Source organism: Canis lupus, chromosome 25 (assembly GCF_048164855.1).
Source record: "Canis lupus baileyi chromosome 25, mCanLup2.hap1, whole genome shotgun sequence".
NCBI classification, from domain to species: domain Eukaryota; kingdom Metazoa; phylum Chordata; class Mammalia; order Carnivora; family Canidae; genus Canis; species Canis lupus.
Genome location: NC_132862.1, coordinates 34,872,726 through 34,890,427, shown reverse-complemented (window position 1 = coordinate 34,890,427; position 17,702 = coordinate 34,872,726). Strand labels below are relative to the sequence as shown.

Genomic DNA, 17,702 nt, shown 5'->3' with positions numbered 1-17,702 from the left:
ACGTTTGTGCATGCTCAAGGATCATAAGTCACGGAAATGATGGTATAATCTGCTTTCTAGCTTATAGAGTGAAAGATTACACAAAACCCAGCCTTGTGGCAAGAAGACCTTACATATAGATGTAAAATATATCTCCTTGGAGGGTTGGCTTTCTGATGGGCTATAAACGGATTGTTAAACAGCAATGTGAGGGGCTGTTAACAAGCTGTTTCTAGGAGCAACTCCCTGGTCTGGTCTGAAAAGGTAATGTGTACGTATTAGAGCTATGAGATAGTTTGCCTGTGGTGTTTATATGTTGGTAGTGTGTGTGTGTTTGTGTGTGTGTGTGTGTGTGTGTGTGTATGAGTGTATCTTCTGTGGTGAATGAATCGAACATATAATTTTACATGTTATTTCCTCCTACATCAGCATCCACCTTCCACAGTGGGCTGTGTTCTGGTTTGTTTTTTAAGCTGGCTTAAATGAAGATGTATTTGGACAGCCAAACTTCAAAAAGCTACAGTATGTTTTTGAAAATATCTTATGTGTATAATAGCTGCTTTAAAGATTTAGAGTACTTGGATGGATGGGTACATCACCTCCCCATAAGGAAACTGGCATTCCGGTTTCCAAGTTTAGCAAGGCACGATTCCTATTAGCTGTCTAATCTTATTTGAACTTCTTTTTACATTCAGGTGTCAGAGCTGAACATTGGTCCGTGCCAGTTTCTGCCACTATTGGATTTTAATGAGAACTCTTTCTTGTTACTAGGATGCCATGCTTCTACTGTGTTCACAGCTGCTGTGTTAAAAAACAGGTGTCTCTTATAATCCTCTGACTGGATCAGTTTGCTAGCCTGGCAAAGCCTTATTAGTATTGTTTTTATTTATTTATCTGTGTCCCACATAGGTCAGAGACTGCCAGGAGCTGTTGATGAGCAGGATTCACGTGAGAGAAGATGGTAGCTTTTCTTGGTGGAGGTTTCTGTTAAAAGGATCCATCCGAGATCGTGTACCATAAAGACAGGGCTAAATAACTGTTTGGGATATGGATCATAGGGGAGAACAGCCAAAAGAGGAATAGTAAATGAATAGTTCTGCCAAATAACCTCTCTGTCATTCTTCAAAGGCCACCTTAAAGCCAGTGCTGCCACAAATGCCATCCAGGACTAAGGGGTGTGAGTGATGACCCTTCTTCTCTGGTCCAGGGCACACTAACAGATTCATCCACTGTTGTTTCTTAAGGCTGCTGGATCCCAAGCTTCTGGAGGGTAGATATTTTGTCTTCTGAGGCCTGCAAGGCACGCTGGTATCCTGCTGCATACCTCATCTTTCTCATTGTGTTCTTTTCTTCTCTGCATTCACTGGCACTGTCTTCCCTCTGGCCCCAGATTTCTCACTTTCTGCCATCTCACCTTCCTGCCTCCATTCCCTGCTCTTCCCAGTCCAACCCAGAATGATTGTTTGCAAGTAAAAATCATATCAGTTCCCTTTTTGAACACGTAGCTCAGGATGGAACCCAAGTCCTTCATCATGGAAGACCCTGGGGAGTCTGCCTTTCTAGAATCATTCTTCATCCTCCCTCTCTGTACTCTCTTCCAACTGAGACCTGTTCTCCCAAAAACACTTCTCCCAGAACACATAATGAACTTAATGGCTCGAGTCTTCACTGCCTTCTTTTTCCTCCTGGTAGCCAACATATCGTCTGAAGCCCATTTCTGAAGCCTTCCCACTTGCTGACAGACACTGCATCCTACAGGTCATTGAACATGACTGTTTTTTGCCATGACCCTGTTAAAGTTTGCTTGTCATCCTCTGTGAAAGCCCATGGGGAACAGGAGTCCAATGGATTCGTTTTCTTATATCTCCAAGTGTCACACACAGGGCTTGGTGCAGAGAAAGTCCAGTGTTTGTTAGCTGAATAGAATTTTTTAAGTTGGCAAGTTACTTATTAAGCTTCTGTTATGGGCTTAGTGGGTGCTAGTCTCTGTGATACATATGTAAATGTAAGATGGACATCTTGCTAAGTTGAAATCCTGAGCAAATACTCCTGGAGGGAAGAGGAAGGAAGAAAGACAGAGACCTCACTTCTGTTGCACTTTTGTTGCTAACCGCACTGCCACTCCCAAGAGACTTAACACACTGGAGAGACACACATGCAGGACCTACTTTCTCTTTCCCTCTTGATTGCCCACCTTCCAGAGAGGAGCACAGATAGCTGGAGAAAAGGCTGGAGAACCTGTAAGTCAGATGTGGAGGGAAAAGCATGGACACCCTCAAACAAGTAAACTCATTCACCGATGTGCCCTCTTTTTGCTTGGTTCAGGATGCTCCTGGGCCCGGGAGAGAGAGAGAGAGAGCCACTGACTGTGTGCTGCAGCCATGTGTGTGTAGTCTTGTCGTCATTGGCTGTGGTTCTCTGGGAACCAATGACTGATCCACCACTGCATGGGGCTGCCTGTTTCCCCACACCTCATTCCTCCTCTGGCCTGAAAGAGCAGCCCGGCTTCCTGAGTCTTCTGCGAAGTCTGTGATTGCCTTGCCAAGGAAAGGGAGGAATCTGACCCTGTACTTGGGTCAGCTCTTTTCATCCTTCTCCTCCTGATCCCATGTTCTCTTCTCCACTTATCTGAGCAGCCGATCTCCTTGGAGCTCTTATTTTACTCCCAACATGTTGCCTGGGGGGCCTAAACCAGAGAGAACAAGTGCATGTTCCACAGGACTAGAAAAACAACTCAAAGCCGTGTCTTATGGACGGTATGACGGCTTCACCATTTCTGTTTACAGTGGACAACTCAGAGGCTCTTGGGAGGTTGTGTTAGGATTATGAACAATCTGGCGTGTGTGTGAAATGGACCAACCGGGAGAAGTCAGGTATTTGCAGACACACCTCGACCTTCCTCACAAGCCCAAATAGCTTATTTTCTCTTTATTCTTGTTGCCATTACCAACAGCTGGGATTTGGGGCATTGGGATATGTGAAAAGTTTCAACTTTCTGAACCCAGCCACACCCCAAGCAAGGGTTCTTTTATGGCTCCCTAAACTGTCACATGCCAGGTTTTTTTGGCTACCTGCCGGAGGCGGTCTTCTCCAGATCCACACGGCAGCTGCCGGCCAACACTCTTGGTCTTGATCTCATCTCAGCTGCAGGGGACGTATCTCATTGCTGCTTTTTTTCTAGGCCTTTCTGTCCCTGCTGGCAGCCCAAGATTTTCCTTGCCTCTCCCAGATGGAATCCAAGAGGGGTTGTGTGCAAGTTCCAAGTTATTACAGCCACATTGGGGAACAGCAAGGCACAGGTCCCCATGCAAACACATTTATGAAGCTGCCAAGTGGGGGGTAGGCACTGAGGGTACCCCCAGGAACACCCGGCTTGTAAACCTCATGCTGTCCAGGACAGAGGGGTGCTATCGGCCTTCCACCACTGCTGTCCTTGCTCGCCATCTCCGTGACCAAGGCTGTTGATGTAGAGGCCATTTCCTTCCTGTCTACTTCCTCCCCTTTCCTTCCAGCCTCACCAGACCCAGTGGCAGGCTTACTGCTCAGGGCGCAGGGAACCTGGGGCTTGGCGTGATGAGCCCCTGAGGGTTCCGATAACTAACGTGTCCTAGTCTGATCTTGGTCCTGTCCCCCATTTGGCTCTGTGAGGAATTACTATCCTTGTTCTGGCAACCTGCTGAAGATAAAACTTTTGCACCTCCACAGCTGTATTAGGGCCACCAGTCTTTGCTTTCACTCGAAGTTCTTTAGAAATTGACCTGCCTGGGAGAAAATCTCAGGACGCTTCTCTTAATGAGCTGTTGAAATAGAAACAGGAGTGAAATAACGAGTGCGTGTACAATTGTGTGGGAGGGGCACCCCCCCAGAAGTTACCATATTTTCCAAACCCTACATGGTGATATGTGATCTGATAAGGGGTTTCTCACTGTTTTTCATTTATGTGGCAAGCCTGACAAAAGGGTATGCTGTTCTATTTTAACAAATTACTTTCTTTTTTATTTTAAAGATTTTATTTATTCATGAGAGACAGAGAAAGAGAGAGGCAGAGGGAAAGCAGGCACCATGCAGGGAACCCAACGTGGGACTCGATCCCGGATCTCCAGGATCACGCCCTGGGCTGAAGGCGGCACTAAATCGCTGAGCCACCCGGGTTGCCCTAACAAATTACTTTTACAGAAAATAAAATCACGTGAGACCAGGGCTGTTGAGGAACGGCCTGACTTCCAGCCAGTCTTCCCCGTGTGGTGAAGGTGACACCCAGTGACCAGAGGCACCAACCACACTGTGGGTCTCACCCCGCTGGGATTGAGAAGGATTGGTTAGTATGTTTGTCTTTTTTCTGGATAAAAGTCGCAAGGACACTTAAGCCTTTTGCTTCGGGGCAGAATCTGATCACAGCTGAGGTCAGGAAGAAATTCTCCCCCAGTGGTATCAAATTGCACAATTGCCTAGCCAGGTGTGCTACCTCTGTAAAACAAACACACACAAGCGCACACCCCCTCACTATCTTCAAGGCAGGCTGTTGGGCCTTGCGGGCCAGCAGTCTAATTCCTTTGGCAGGTCCCTCACTCAAAGATGGGAGGCAGCTGCCCCACCTGCTCCTGCCCTTGGCCTTCCCCTGGCTTCCTGGACTGAACTCAGGGGCCACGTCTTCAGATCTTCAGGATTCTCTGCCTCATTGTGGGAGATGGGAAGTTGGGTCTAAGTACATACACACCCATGTACTCATGCACACACATCTTTAAAGAGTTTTCTGTAAACTCGCTTCCCTGGGCGTTACTTCGGTTCTGAAACCACGGCAAACCCATATGCGTTCCCAGAACATTGCAGTACTGTTCACAACTAATAGAATTCTTGAACATTGGGCCCATCGTTGATGATCTCAGGCCTCCCTTGTGGGGTAGCTTTGAAGTATGAACCAAAAGAAGTGTGTGTGTGTGTGTGTGTGTGTGTGTTGTTGGAGGGGGGTGCTAAGAGGAGGTGTGGAGCGGTGGGGGGATGGACTTTTCTTTCTTTTTTGAGGCCCTGTCTGTGCTGCCTCTTGCGCAGTAGGATAATTACCACTGATTCCCAGGCTCACCCGCCCGCTCTTCTTCCTCTGCGTCTCTATCTCCTGTGGTGCACTACTTCCTTCTGTCTCTATTATTAGCCTACTCAGCTCTACCATTCACTTCCCCACCTCTCCCTGGCTCCCTCCTCATCTTCTTGGGTCTCTGTTTTCCCTTCACCTCTGTAAAGTTATCTTGGGGAGCACTTTCCTTGTCCTCTTCAGATGTGAATCTTCTTTTTCTGTATTACAATGAAATTCATCTGTTCCACCCTCATTTCATCATGTGTTCTTCATTCATATTCCCCAAATAGAAAGCATAGCCCTCCCACACATAATGTCTGGCTTGTGAACCTTTAAACCAGGAGGTGCTGAGATGACCTCCCCCAAAGCAGGTTCACTGTACCCCCAGGACCATGGGCTCTGAGGATCCAGTGGCCACTCCCTCTCTCCTTCACACCATCGTGTGCCCTCCCTTCTGCTGTTTCACAATTCAACCCCAATCACGTTCCTTCCTCAGATTACTATTTTAGTACTTAATGGTTCACCTTGGTTTGCTCATTTTGTAGTATATTGTTTCCCTTTTTTTTCCTGTAAGTTTTTCTTCTTCTTTGGGGAACACTGATATTCCTGTTAATTAGAGATTACACCAGTTTTCATTACCGAAATTTGCTAAATGGACATGATAGTGAGTCTTTGGCACTTACATCAAGCATGCCCTTTGGAAATCGGAGAAGAAAAGTAGGTTTGGGGTAGCTCTTGGTATAACAATAACTCCAGCTTTATGGAGAGAAATAGTTCATGAGGTTCTAATGGAGGAAAAGCCTAACAGTTACTCTCTTTGTAATTTATGTAGGTCTCAGTTTGGGTGAGAAACTTAGTTTAAATGTAAAACTTTTTCAAATAGTGGACTTAGAAATTATGATAATTATTGCTTTAATTTCAACAACTAATAATTAATTCTTGTATGTTAAGAGTTTTAGTGCTTGTGATATATTACTTTGCAGTTTTAGCCTATTGGGAATTATAATTTTCTGGTTTTATAGCAGAGTTTATAATGTGTGCCATGCTGTATTTAAGTAGCGAAACTGCGTTTCTTTAAATAGGCTTTCCTATTCAGACTTTTACTGAGGTAGCCATATCCTCTGACGCTTTATCACTACCCCTTCGTAAGATTTCTTGCTATAAGGATAGTTTCATCCTGTTTGCAACATACCCTGTTCTGGGAATAGATAGAAGGAATTGAGGGAATTCTGTTTGAGTCATACTCCATCAAAGAGCAACATCATTTTAGGAATGAAAGCGGAGAAGTTCTCACTCTTCTAAAAATAATGGGGAGAAGATTTAGGGAGGTAGCTTATAGGATCAGTTTTAAGACCAGGTCAGACATGTATGCTAATTCCCTCTTTGTAAATGAGAAGTGGCCTTTAATGGCTTTTATATGGCTAGGTGGGTAAGTGAGATTTTTATTCCACTTAAAGCTTGACGCTTCCATAAGTGTTGCACTTTGAAACTTGCCTTGTCAGGTTTTTAAAATGTTCTCTTCATGGGGTGCCCAGCTGGCTCAGTCGGTAGAGCCTGCGACTCTTTATCTCAGGGTTGTAAGTTCAAGCCCCATGTTGGGTGTAGAGAATTACTTAAAAATAACATCTTTAAACAAAAAAACCCAAATGTTCTTTTCAGGGTTTTAATTGTGTATAATAAAAGAGTCACGTGCATTTTATTAAAATCATGTATACCTTTTGGAGAGGGTAGGTGAGAGAGCAGGGATAGTGGGTTTTTCTTGCTTTTCCTTATCTGCCTTGCTTCTCAGAAGTGATGGGAATAACCCAAACCATAAAGGTTATTGCAGATTTCTGCTTCCCAGGACAAGCACCGCCCCTTCCCTCTCACCCCCAGCTTATATCTCAGTGGTCCTGAAAAGGAGAACAGAGCTGGTGATTTTTTTCAGAACTCCATAGCAATTCTAAAACCATGAGGACTCACCAGTTAAGACTTAGGAGCCAGTGGGGTTTAGTGATGGGGGTAGAAAAATGAGGATTCTTTCTTCAGGCTGCTGCTGTAGTCTGAGAGATATTTAAGAGGGCTCGAGGTGGAAGCCTTGTTTCTTTGACTCTTTCATTAAACCTAGGTGTGCTGTTATGGTGCTTTGGGCTGGCTGTCACAATGAAAGGATGGGAACAAGCAGTGTCCTGATGTCTATTCAATTAGTTTTGACTGCTAAGCACTTGTAATAATAGAATGTAGACAGACATTTAGAAACTATAGTTTTTAGGAATTTAGGCTCAAACTAGAACCTTGGTTTGCTGACTACAAGCCAGCTTACTGATTTTTAATTCAGTCGTTGGTTTTATTTCTGGCTTTATTTTCAAAATAACAGATTCAAGTCAAATCACTCTAATTAGTGGGGAATGTTTTTGTTTTTGCTTTTGTTTTTATTTTTTATCAACCAGGTGAGCTAAGTGAACATATCTCCTTTTCATTTGAGTATTTTCATTTGGGTATTTTCTGGTCATATAAAGAAAACCACAAACTCAGAAGCTCTTGAATGCTTCATGTTTGGAATTTTTTTTTTTTTTTAATTTAGAGCGAATTACAGACAGTAGAGCAGGAAATAGACCATATATAACACAGTATCCACTCCCCTGTCCTGCCATCCGCACTCCCATTGGGTGGGTGTTTCAGGGCTCATTTTAAGGTAAGAGGTTTGTGCTCACCTCTTGACCACCCTGTTTCCTTTTGCTGAAAAATATGATCACAAGGTTTTTATTTCACAGTGCACTTTGACTATGGGAAGGAACCAACTCCCACCCCAAACCGAATTGCCTTCGAGATCCTATTAAACAGCGAATGCCCTGAACACCACTATATGAAAATGCTTTTCTGGGATGAGCTCAAAGCATTTCATCCTCCAAATAAAATCTATCTGCTCGCACTTAGATTGTTCAAAGGCAGATGGTAGGCAATTGAAACAGAGAGGCAAGCTGGCAAAAGAAAAAATAAAACCACAAATATCTGAACATGAAGGTGATCTACGCTCTTGCCAAACCCCCTCTTAACTTCGTTAACACAGCAGTGTAGCAATTAAGTAACATGGGAACTCAGACTCATATGGCTAATACAATTGTCCTCCGTTAATGGGGTGAAACAAAGCTTGCATATAGTACACAGCGTTGCTCACCAAAATGCAGCTAGAGGAGAGTTTAAGGGGGAATCCACAGTGGAGCCCATAAACCATGCTCCCTATAGCAGACGGCTGCCTTATTGAAATCTCACTGACCCTTATCATGTATTAACGGTGAGGTCACTGGCATGAAACGCTTGCTATTGCAGAGTTACCGTGGCCTTAAGGAAAGGGCCACTCCTTAGTACTGAGCTTGAGAGTGGCCCTAAGATGTCCTCAAGATGAGGGAAGAAGGTGGTGATGGCTCAGAGCACGGGGAGAACCCACGGTAGATGTTTTGTGGGAAACCCTGCCTTAGCCAGGGACAAACGTTATCGCCACCCTACTGCTGTGGGATCCCGTGTGATGAGACAGCCCCCCCCAGTTCCCTTGGCCTTAGAACCGACTGGAGGACTTCGCGGACGCCCAGATCTGACGTTGCTCACCAGCCTTGAACTTGGAACACTCAGTGACAGAGGGGACGAGAGTGTGTTTCAGCTGCTGGGGCCGGGTGTCTGCGTGGCTGCCGTCTCTCAGCAGGCCGTCGGTGGCTCTGCTGGGGGCAGGCCTAGCGCTCCAGGTGTGTGCCCGAGAGGAGGCCGTCCGAGCAGGTGGGGCAGGTGGGGCAGGTGGGCACGTGCAGGGCCGTGGGCTGGCGTGGGAGGCGAGGCTCCGATCGCCGCCCGGAATGAAAGAAAGGATGCCTTGGCATCAAAAGGAAACCGCTGCTTGCAGAGTAAAACCTTTGGCCACCTAAGTAGCTGAGGGGAGACTTGGAAGAGTCAGCTCTACGTGCGAAAAGGCAGTAGAACCAGGGTTGTGAACCTTGTAGGACTTCGTAGTCATGCAGGTTCAAGCAACAAGGTGTCTGAGGGAACATTACGGCGTGTGAATGAGTGAACACATTCCTTCACAAATCAGCGTTTCTCCTCCCAAACCGTCCACACAGTGTAGTCGTGGTTGTCCCAGATACTTGGGCTTCTCTCTTACATAAGAGAGCTTGTTGCATTCTACTGCTGTATTCCACTTTCCACTGGTCTCTTCCCTAATGGGCCTGCGTTTGGTCCTGGCCAGATGTTGCCAGCGACTATTGTTAGAGTGATCTTTTTCCTTTCCCTGCCTGGTCAGACGGTGGCCCGTGGTCTTCTAAACTGGGATTTGGCAGTGATTCACGACTGTCCTGAGTACAGTTCAGTAATAAAACTCAGGCATGGAAGGGCCATGTTCTGGAATTTGGTTGAGGCAGGTGGTGTTTTGATTCTTCTGCCAATGCAAATCTGTCCCAGAGAACTTGTCCTTACAAAGAATGGCCCTCTGCACCACCTTGCTCTAAAAGGGACAAGGTCACCGCAGTGCCTGTTTGAGGTGTTTGTCGGCCTCGGGGACTGGCAGGCCACCCCAGCAAGCACAGTGTGTGGAATCTAGCAAAACAATAGAGTGTGTGCTCGCGTGGCCGGATGGTTAGTTTCCTTCCTTTCTCGCCTCGATTTTTGGGATTTTGGGAACTCCTTGCTTGTTAGTTCCATAAGCCAGGGGACGTAGCTATACAGAATGCCAGAGGATGCTCAAAAGGGTGTGTGGAGGAAGAAGGAAAGCCGGAATTCTGGGCCAGAGAGCAGATGGCCGGCTGGTGACCTAGGAAGGGAAGCTCAGGTTTTTAAAGTGAAAAAACAGTTGGTTTTTCTTCTTCTTCTTCTTCTTTTTTTTTTTTTTTTTAAATGAGGGATTTTTGTCAAGTAGTACCAGATCTCCAAGTTGGAGAATTCCAGAAGTGGTCATAGAGTGCCTTCCCTTCAGGGTTGATGATCCAAAGAGGAGATGGTCTTTTTAATGTAATGAAGATATGCAGAAGACGGTCAGAGAAAATGGAAACACCCTTTGTCCAGCACCTTCTGTGGTCCTGCTAAAATGTGCTCCATGGCTCTGGGCTTAGGGGATTTTTTTAGGTTTGTTTTTGGTGTTTTCCCCATGATGATCTGGTTGTGCAACCCTGCATTTGGAAGCCAGCTGCTTCCTGCTGCTCTTTTCCAGGAGAGCATGAATGTCCATCTCCTGGAGTGATTTGATGATGGAGATGGAGATGGGCGGGGGCGGAGGGAGACAGCTCGGCCTCCTCTCCCCCCCTTCTCCCCACTGTTCTCCAGCAGCCAGGAACCAGGCTGGTGCTCAGGAGGCCTGGGGCTGTGTCCCTGCCTTGCTCAGAATGGGAGGGAGCTGGTGGTAATCTGACAGAGGGCCTCTGCCCTCCTAATGTCAGAGGGAAGGTGCAGCTTCTGCTGAAGGCATCAGATGTGTTATGGGCTGTGTAGGTAACAGCAGGCCCTCTTCAGCTCCCTGGGCAGCCCTTGCCTCTTTGCCTGCACACATTTATTTATAGAGACCTAGCAGCAGCCACAGTGGTGAGCCTAGTTCTTCAACCTGTAAAAGTTTATTTACCACAGGAAGCAGGAACACTGGGATCTGTTTTTAAGATATTTTGTTGCCACAAAGTACCTGCAGCTCCCAGGTGTTTTTACATTGATCCCAGAACTACCCAGAGGCATTCAGAGGGGACATTGTAGAAGACAGCCATTTGTACTTGTGCTACAAAGGGCAAAAATAAAGCAAACAAACAAACACAAAGGGCCCTTGGAAGTCCTTTCATTGTAGTGATATATATTTGAAAAGTATTACATATCACTGATCAGGGGCATCTTTACATTTCAGTCCTTTGAAAAATGCACTCTTCCAACCATCACGATATAACCCTCTAAAGTTGGTTAGCACGGATTATACATTCAAGGGAAATGTTAATTTGAAGCTAGGACATGGGGCTTTTTTTTTCCCCTAGAAAAAAGTAGTTGAGGAGGAGCTAGGTGTACCTAGAAATGGTTAAATGATATATATAGTACTGTAAAAGGCAAGTGGAAGGTTCCTATCTCTCTCCTTGCCCTGTGTCTCTCACCACAGTCTCTGGCCACTCACTGCTTGTTTGTGTTACTTTCCTTGTTAGTTTGGAGTGGGCCCAGGCTGGGTGATAGCTTGGGGGTGACTACAGGCTGTCATTAGTTAAGGCGATATGAGCAGTACACAAGCGTAATGCCCTTCCCAGTTATCCTCAGCCTGAGCTGCGAGAGCTGTAGAGGCACTGCTCTGTCTGCCTGTCCTTCCCCTAGCCCCCTGTCGTCATGCTTTCCCAGGTGGTGTCATCATGCTTTTCCAGATGGCTCCCATAGCTCCCTGCTGCCCTCAGCTGAAGGCCCAGCTACCCTGACTAGGCCATGATGCCCTGTGTGATCTGGCCCTGCTTACTTCTCTGGTCCTGTCCCTTATCTCCTTCCCTGGCACTCCATTTATCCACATCTGCTCTGCAGCATCCCAAGAAGGTGCCATACTTCCCTCTCCTGGTCTTTGCACATGCCGTGTCCTCTTCCAGAGACACTCCTGGGTCTTTCTTCTCCCAACTAACTACTCATCCTCAGGTCTCACTCCCCAGGAGTCTTTTCCTGGACTCCCTGGATCTGGATGAGATATCTTTCTCTTGTACCCTCGTAAGACCCATTTTGAAACTTTCATCCCATTATCTTGAGATTGCCTCTTCATATCTGTCACTTGACGATAAACCCATTAGGTCAGGGCCCCATCTTGATTTTGCGCCTGTGACCACAGGGTTGGGTATAGAGTTGGTGTTCCATAATAAATCATTGTTGAATGAAGGAACATGTAGAAAACAGAATATGGTCTTTGATTGATTCTGTGTTTGGCTCATTGTCTGATACTCCACAGATCTTTCTTATCAGTTCATACGATGCTGCAGGACTCTGAGGGTGCTGCATATCTGCAGTATTGTCAGATGTAGTCAGGTTGTTAGAAGTGTGCTTATGCAGGGAACAACATGGAGTTTTTTATTTTTAGTTGTGCATTCAGAATCTTAAGTTACACATGAGTTGCAGTGGTTTGGTTTTTAAATTGAGTTTTTGCTTAAACTTAAATCCAAAACAAAATGAACTAAAAGGAGGTCTCCCTTAACATACGCTACTCCCTACAGGAGGCTCTGTGGCTCTCTGAATGTTTCTGTAAGACAGGAAAAGCTATCACGGATCAATTCTAGTTGCTGCCTTTGAAAGAAGATAGATGGGTCTGGCTTTGTGAGAAACCTTCCCTTTCTCTCCTTCGCCCTCCTCTCTCTCTCTGCCAGTAATTGCAAAGCTAAACTGAACTGCTCCTGAAAATCCAGGTTCTTTCCTGGCTCTGAGTAAGGTAACATACACATCTCCACTTTCTGGAAACATGCTTACATACATATATACACGCATACACTCATATACTCTGCTTTTGGCCTGAAATGATGGCCCTACATGACCTGTTTCTTATTTCTTAAGCAGATGGACAGCTATATTATGTTTATCTGAAGCTTTTTTGGTTGATTTGCTGAGGAGTAGCCAAAATAACATGGGATATAGAGTCTGGTGACTTGGATTAATTTAACAAATACTTACTGAGCACCTAAGATACTCTAGATATAACAGAATCACCATGGTAGAGAAGACAAGGCTTCTGATTCAAGAGGTTTGCTGTGTAATGGGGTCATGCTAGTGCCATTTACTTTGTAATTTTAGGGGGCAAATCATTTAACCTCTTTAAACTTCCTGTTTCTTCATATAAAATGAGGGTAGTAACACCTACTTAGAGTTGCTGCAAGGATAGTAACACCTACTTTACAGGCCTGTTAAGAGCACTTAGGTGTTAATGTCTGTCAGGTGCAACCTGAAAAACACCTGTTCATCCTTCATGTAGAATTCTCAGTGTGGTCACCTCAGGCCTTCCTGGCCTCCTCTGGCACAGATTTGTGCCTCAGCATCCCACAGTTCCTCGTGCAGTCTGCACTGGCACCCCACCCCATAAGCATTGTTTGCTTTGGTGCCTGCACTCCTGCCACACTCTTGTGGATGAAGAGCTGCAGTGTGCCCATCTCTATAATCCCAATGCCTGGCATGGTATCTAGATGCAGTGCTTGATATGTGTTTGCTGCTAAATAAAGGACAAGGTTTATGAATGATCAGTTACCATACATGCCATGTTATTATTGTAAGAACTTTGGGCAAGAAAATGGAATGAAAAGACAGAGTGCTTTGAGACTCTGGAGATTGAAGGAAAACGCAGCATGTCCAGGTCGTATTTTAAAGTTATAAATGTGTGCCACCTTTACCGTGGATGCTGATTAACAGGCCCAACTGTGCTTGACCACACAACAAGGTAAAGAAACCTCTTGAGTCTAGGGTGGAAGTCTACCATATGTTTCATGTAAAAGTTAGTACATAGTTTCATTAGCTAACAAAACTAGCTGACCTAGATGGTTGACAGTGAGACGCTCATTTTGGCTGTTCTGTGCTCTGTTCATCACACCTAATATGGCAGCACCTTCTTGCTGCTTTCATCTCCTCTTGCAGAAAGAAGTCTGTTTCTTCTCTTCTTGGAGTGGCCTTGTTTTCATGCTCTGACCATATCTTTTTTGTTCTTGTTGTCTATATAGACAAGAGAATTAATATGAGTTATTGGTAACATTTGAGTTGAAAAGAGAATGTTCTTGTCCATTGTGGGGTGTGTGTGTGTGTAAAATCTTCAACACAGTCTCGGTGTGTGGGAGATAGGGGTGAGCACTTTTGGAAAAGATTATGCCTTGAAGGATTATTTTTTCCCTTTACTCACCTCTTTGGCTGTCAGCATTGCAATCAAAGGTCGGATGGTTGGTTGAGAAGAAAGAGCCACTCTAAGCAATTATGGACAGTGTTCTAGGTAGGGTTAGTTCTCAGTGCTGGATAGATGGATGGATGCATTTTTGAGAAAAACAACAACAACTTGAACAACAACAGCATTCCTTCCTGAGTAAAGCTTGGTAATCCTCCCCACTGTGTCTCCTTTTATCTCTTCCCTGGTTTCTGTAGACTGCAGCTATAGAGTGATCTCTTTCTCCCTCCTTGTGGGCCTACCATAGAGTTTACTTGGGGCATGTTAGATTGTCTTGATGTTTTCTAGTGTATAAATAAATACATTTTTTAATGGAGCTATTATGGGATTTGGCTGTATTTATTTTTGTCACACTCTCATTTTTCTCCCAGGGAAATGGCGTATTTACAAAGAATTTCCCTCATTGATACATTGGATGACTTGTACCTTTCGTAGATCATGTCTCTCTCTTGGTGTCAGAGTTAGGGAAATGGACTGTCCTTACTTGCCGACATGCTTGTTCTAGGGTCTGTGAATGGTCTAGGACAGGGACTACATCCCTTTGGCATTCATCACTTTGACATCTTCTGGGCTTCACACATCTCATCATATTACTCTTCTCGAGTTTACAAATCTCTTTTCATTGGTTTCATTTGAGGTTGGCATCATGATTTAGTGGGACTAGCCCTTGGCTGGGAATTAGGACTAGCTATGCCCTTGGATAAGACACTCAGCTCTCCAGGTTTGTTGTTTTTGCCTCTGTAAAAGTCGAGACATCCAATTTGATAGTTCTCTGGCTCTAAGGGCATTTTGACCTCTGAATGCTGAAAGGATGCAGGTGGGATTTCAATCTTTCATAGCTTATGCTTTCTGGGAGCATTTTGGTCAGCTATGTGAGTGATGATTCAAAAAATACTGTGTTCCTATGAGAAGCAAAGGGACATATGCTGGTCCCTTAGATGGTAGTTGCTAGAAATAACCCTACAGTTGTTGGGGGGCAGTCAGTTTATTTCAGGCATATCAATAAGTAGAAACCAAATTGCAAAGTTGACCTGTGCATATTATTTAATATCATTAAGGTATAAGTTTTTCTTCTTTCAAAACTACTTTTGATGGCAGAGTATTTGCTTCCTTTGTTTTTGATTGTGAACCCTTTGCCCTTTAGTGATGGTGTTCTAGCTAACCTCATCCAAAAAGATCCATATTACATGTCCAGCTAGGACAGGGACTGCACCAGGCAAGTGTCTCTCATATAATTTGACTCAGCCTGAACACATTGATTTTCTTGCAACTAGGGAGTAACTCCCTCCATTGAAGACTCATGTGAGGGGAAGAACAGATAGCAAAGTGTTTGTTAAGATGATGGACTGTCCTTATTTTGCCTTCTGGCAGCAAAGTGATCTGCTTGGAAACTAATTAGAGCATTTCCCCAACGGTGTTGATGATCTACTTCTCCTCCTGGCTATAATTTGAACATAATGTAGTCTCTTAGACTGTTGTGCCATGTGTCAAGACCTGACCATAAAGGAGCTATCTACTATTACTAGCTATTAGAGCCATATCTACATTTCTCTAGCCTGTGTCCCTCACCTAGAAGGATGTGAAGATTCACTCCTTCCACTGAATTCATACATTTTATTTTAGGACTGATATTTGAGGAGGTGATGCTCTTCCATGATACTCCTTGCTTTTCTGCTTTTCAAAGTCTTGAATACTATTTATAGGTAATTAGGAGACTCGAGGGTCCCCCAGGTCTGGTCCACATTTGTTGGTGGCACAGGGATGAAGCTGACCTCTTCTATGGAAGCCTGCTAGGCTAGCTTCTCTTCTCTGCATCCCACTGAGTTTAGACTTCTTTCTAATATGGCACGTACTTACCCCACGGCTAGAGAATAAGGATGATCTTTGTCGTGCCTTGGCAGCTATAAGCCACGTGGATCTGCGTTGCATAGCAGCTGGAACACCATCAAGTCCACTGGGTTTCTTTGTTTTTCAGGATAATTTTTGTTCGGCTCATATACTGTGTAGCAGACACAGCCCCACCTTTTCTTTTTGATATAATTTGCTAAAAATTTGGGTTCCGTGGCCTTAGACAGTCATTTACATAGCTCACGTTAGCTATTAATACTTTTTGGGAGATTTAATGCCCCTTTCTGAGGGGCTTCATGTATTTTTTTTTTTTTTTGCTTTCGCATATCATAAACCACAAAGTCCTGTGATGTAGAAAATCACGAGGTAAGACTGAAGTTAGGAATGAAAGATCCTGACTAGGATATAATGCTCATTCTCACCACTAGCTAAAGGCTTCAGACCATCATTCAATGAGTAAATCTATATGGTATATTTTGTTTACACCTTGATTGTCAAGGTTTAATTTTAAAATTATACCTTGATTGGATTCAGTAATCCCTTGTAGACAAAAACTCATGAAATATGTTTGAATTTCCACAAGACTGTTTTAATATCACATTTCACAGATAACACTGGAGTTAGCCATACTTTTCATACTCATGCCTCCAGTATAGATAAAATATTTAAATTACAATGCAACTAAGGTAAAAATAAAAATAAAAAGAACTCTAAGAAATGAATCTACTCATTCCTTCCTGAGAAATTTATTTATTCATTTATTGCTCCATTTTTAGCCATGGTATATATAAACCACTAGACTCTATTACTTGCTAATTTATATATAGGTTCAGAAAAGTAGGACTGGAAAGAGGAAGGGGGAAGGATATCAGCTTTCTTTTAAGACTACTTTTTAAGTCTGTTAGTTTCTGTAACTCTCATGTCTGAAGAAACTGAAGGCAAACTGTGAGCCTGAGTTTAAAGTTGGTTTTCCTAGAAATGTTATCAGGCTGTAAATTCAGAAGCAGACCGCGCAAAGAAAAATGCTCTAAAGAATTATTGTTCCTTTTTTTATCGTGTTACCGCTGTTCTTGTGGGATTCCATTTAGTGGTATGTACTTTGTAGAGTTCCTCCCAAACTTCTTGCTGAGCTCTTCTTATAGAAGAGGTTTTTCTTTAATACTCTGTGAACAGTGTAAAGATGAAAAGCCTGACCTTCCTAAACACTGTGTTATACAATTAATTGATAATGAATTCCACAGATGCATACTGATACATGAGTGGAAGATAAAGGTGGTCATTTGTCACACACTTTGAGTCAGAGTGACTCAAGGGAATTGGGCCTGCAGGTACGAAGGTTTAGGAGCGCCATGAGCAAATCATTGTACTTATTTCCTCTTAATATTTGCACGAGATGAGTGTAAGCATCATGCAGACATCTAAAAGTTCTTTTAATAAGTACAAAACAATTACAAATGATAAAACTTTTTTTTTCTTTATGGTAGGTAAACCAGTGTGTTAGATGGATTCTCATCTGTGGCCTGCTTTGCAGCATCACTGATTTGATAAACTAAATGAACATCTCATTTTATTTAGCTTTGAAAATAATTCTTGATGTTTTTTTCCCCTTTGATATTTTACTTAGAAAGCTTTCTCTACCCCAAGATCAAATAAATATTCAATTATGTATATGAACTGTTACCTGTCCCATTTTCTATATAGGTTTAAGATTTTATTAGAGAAATTTGCACACATATTCCAAAGTAGAGAGCAGTGTAATGAACGCCATGGACTCCCCACTTAATTTCAACAATTCTTAATACATGACTAATCTTGCTCTATCTATATCTTCCTGCACTCCTCACCCCATTTCCACCCTGGTATTTTGAAGTATAAATCCCTCACATAATTTCATGTATAAGTACTTAAGTATGTGTCTTTAACAGACTTCAAAAAAAA

At 43.8% G+C, this 17,702-nt stretch overlaps 1 protein-coding gene across 4 annotated transcripts in view; it reads left to right on the top strand.

The window, feature by feature from the left end:
- Positions 1-17,702, top strand: part of ETV6 (ETS variant transcription factor 6) — a 239,074-nt gene that overhangs the window by 12,863 nt on the left and 208,509 nt on the right. The window lies entirely within an intron of this gene.